Below are 3,781 nucleotides of genomic sequence, written 5' to 3'. Positions count from 1 at the left end.
GCCAACTGTTGACAATGCCATTCACTGGTAGTAGTCTAACTGAACAAGCTGGCTCGTGATGAGACCCCTTGTCTTGTAATTTTAAGCCATTACCCTGTTTTGGTATGCAGTATTGGTAATGCCAGTTAAACTATTTCCCTATGAACATGGTAAGCAGGCTTGCAATAAGACCTCTTATCTTTAATATCAGATATTTTAGAATTACACTCTGAGTAATCATAAACTTTAGTGAATGGGATGAACAATCTTCTCCTTAAGAGTTAATGGATGACAGGGTAAGAGTTGAAGATGCTGAAGTTGGATTGGCTTCTATCTTGATATTGATAACCTTTTGAGACGAATTTGAAAACAGAGAATGATTTACAATACTTTTAAATTTTGAAAGGAGTTCACAAAACTTGAACTGTAGTTTCAGAATACAATGATACCTAATTTCCTAGAAATTATCCCTTTTGGTTAAGAGTTCTATTATTTAAAAAAAACAAATATCCATGCTACTTCTGTGGGACAACTTTTCAAACACAGCAAAGGTCAATAGTGGATACCTCACAACATTATTTTGTGCAAATCCTACAAACTACAAAAATCTATCAAACTAGAAGGAGAAGGGGTTACCTCCTCAATTAAAGAATTTCTTCAAGATAAGGCCATTAACGGGGAGAGAATCTCTCAACCCTGATAAGTCTTGCAATATAAAGGTCGATTGGCCTATCTTTCCACAGATCTGAAACGGTCCAAGCCACATTTTCTAGAACTTTGTGTGTTTTCCCTTATCGTCATGGGCTTTGTCCCATTTCAGAACTAAATCACTGACTTGGAATTGTTTTGAACCGGATAAGACTGAATCAAAAGCTGCCTTAATGACTCGCTGATGTTTGGCATGAATAATTCTGGCTTTTTCTCTTTCCTCTTCTAATTTTAGGATTTGGTCATGTCTAAGCTGAATAGAAGAGGAAGGACTTTCCTCAATGAACTGCACTAGGGCTAAAGAAGGAAGAACGAGATTTGTGGGTAGTACTGCTTCTTTTCCATACACAAGATTGAACGGAGAAGATCCTATAGAAGCTTTCTGTGTTATCCTATCAGCCCATAATGCAAACACTAAAGATTTGTGCCAGTTTTTATGATTCTGTTCGATAGTTCGCTTAATGATTTTGATCAGATTTTTATTAGTAGACTCTGCTAAACCATTACCCTGGGGATAGTAATTAGCAGAATATTTTAATTTAAATCCTCTTTTAATAGCAAAATCAAACATAGCATTGCCTGAAAAGTAAGATGCATTATCAAAGACAAGAGCATTTGGGACACCAAACCTGGTAACGATGAATTGATCTATGAATTCAATGATTGCTTCAGAATTTGTTGTCTTTAAAGGGATTGCCTCCACCCACTTAGTAAAATAATCGGTAGCGGTAAGGATATACTTATGCTGTTTGGAAGATGGTGGAGTAATCTCCCCAATGATGTCCAATCCCCATTGCTCAAATGGTTGTTCAATGTTGACTGGTTGCAGAGGGAAAGCTGATTTACGTTGTCTTCCACTAGCAGTTTGACAATTGAGGCATTTCCTTACATACTCGTGGGCATCTTTAAACAGAGTAGGCCAATAGTAACCAGCATGAATAATTTTGTGAGCTGTTGTATCAGCTCCAAAATGTCCTCCCGCTGGTCCATCATGTAACTCCTGCAAAACCTTTTGGGCTTCAGGTTTCTCAAGGCATCTTAACAAGATAGAATCATAATTCTGCCTAAAAAGCACGTCATCGATAATTGTAAAATTCTTTGCTTTCAACCTAATGGCCCTTTTGTTCTTGTAAGATAAGTTTGGAGGTGCATAACCATTCTTTAAATAAAAGATTAAATCTGCATATTGTGATTCAGAATCAGTAACACTTATCTGATTGATTTCTTCAGTTTGCTCTGTATCACTTGATTCTGGAATGTTGGATGCTCCTGCCAATATCCTGCAAAAACCTTGGCCCCTAACAATCTTTGCTGGCCTAATTTCTAAGTCATACTCTTGAAGCGCTGTGACCCAATTTGCCCTTTTTTCACCTAGTTCTTTTTGGATTAATAGTTGCCTAACTGCTGGGAAAGGAACTATAACTTTTGTGTGGGTTTTTAGAAGGAAGGGTCTATAATGCTTGACTTCTTTAAATACAACAAAGGCTTGTTTTTCTACATCGGAGTAATTCAATTCAGCACCTTGAAGATTTCAGCTAAAAAACGAAATGGGTGCTTCCAAATTGTGATCATTTAGTTGCGTGAGTACTGCAGCATAAGACAAGCTGGATGCAATGGTATACAATGTAAAATGATTAGAAAAATTCTGAGTATTCAAGGCTGGGGCATTGATTATTGATTGCTTGATTAGATCAAAAGCTTCCTTCTCTGTTGATCCCCACTTAAAGACTGCATTTTTCTTAATCATTGTCTGAAGTGGCAAAATAATTTGAGAAAAATCTGGAACAAATCTTTTAACAAAATTGATCTGGCCTAAAAACGACTGCATCGACTTTTTATTGTGTGGTTAAGGAATTTCAGAGATTTCTTTGATCCGATCAGGATCGATATAAATGCCATCTTTGGACACAATAAAACCCAAGAGTTTTCCTTGATCAAGAGCAAAGAAAGACTTTTTAGGGTTAAGAGAAATACCATATCTTTTGCAACGCTGAAAGATTTGATTTAGGTCATGCAAATGGTTATACCACTCCTTAGAGAATACAGTAATATCGTCTAGATAGACGACTACTGTTCTATTAATTAACCCTCTAAAAGCTATATCCATAGCTCTTTGGAATGTCGCTCCTGTATTTATAAGTCCGAAAGGCATTTTCTGATATGCATACGTTCCCCATTTTGTTCTGAATGTGGTTTTAAGTTGCTCATCAGGATGAACCAAAACTTGGTTATATCCTGAAAAACCATCAAGAAAGGACATCAATTCAGAGCCTGCTACTGATTGGAGTATTTGCTCCATAGTAGGTAATGGGAAATTGTCCTTCAAGCTCGCTTTGTTCAAATTTCTGAAATCAATACAAATTCGAATGTCGCCATTTTTCTTTCTGACTGGCACCATATTAGAGACCCAGTTTGAGTGTCGGACAGGAAAAATAACCTTCGCCTTTAAGAGTTTGTTAAGTTTCGATTTAATCTGGCTCTCCAAATTTGGATGTATTTTTCTTAACTTCTGCTGAATTGGTTTCTGATCGGGAAGCATAGGAATGGTATGCTGGATAATGGATGTATCATAAGTCTTCAAATCATCATATTTCCAAGAAAAAACCTGTTTATTTTTTCTTAACAGTTTGATGAATGCCTCCTTCTCTTCTAAGGAAAGTCCTAATCCTAAATTAATATTTTGAGGGGCATGCTCAGTACCTAGATTTATCAATTCGAACCTAAGGGTAGAACTTTGGAGCTTTGCATTAATTACAGGTTTAAACCTGTCTTTGATATCATAAAGATCTTCCAGCTTTACCACAGGCTTAGGAATTGCATTTTCCTGAGGTATTTCTTTCATTTGTAGATCATGGTCATTTTCCTCAATAATTTGATCGTCATAGGACTTTTCAGAAGTTAGAAATTGTAAAATATCCTCATCATGGTTGAATACTCTCCAATTAGTGACATTGTTGGGGATTGAAGGCCTAAAAAGAAATTCTACGGAAAATCTATCTAGGCTATAGTCTTCAGAAGGTAGAAGCTTGGAAGCTACATTGGCTAGGAGATCGGCTGCCGAGTTTTGGGACCTTGGGATGGAGGAAATGTTGAA

Source organism: Pinus tabuliformis, chromosome 9 (assembly GCF_031772625.1).
Source record: "Pinus tabuliformis cultivar Carrire ecotype Pingquan chromosome 9, CPIR1, whole genome shotgun sequence".
Classification (NCBI taxonomy): domain Eukaryota; kingdom Viridiplantae; phylum Streptophyta; class Pinopsida; order Pinales; family Pinaceae; genus Pinus; species Pinus tabuliformis.
The sequence above is the reverse complement of the archived record's forward strand: the minus strand, read 5'-3'. Positions refer to the sequence as shown.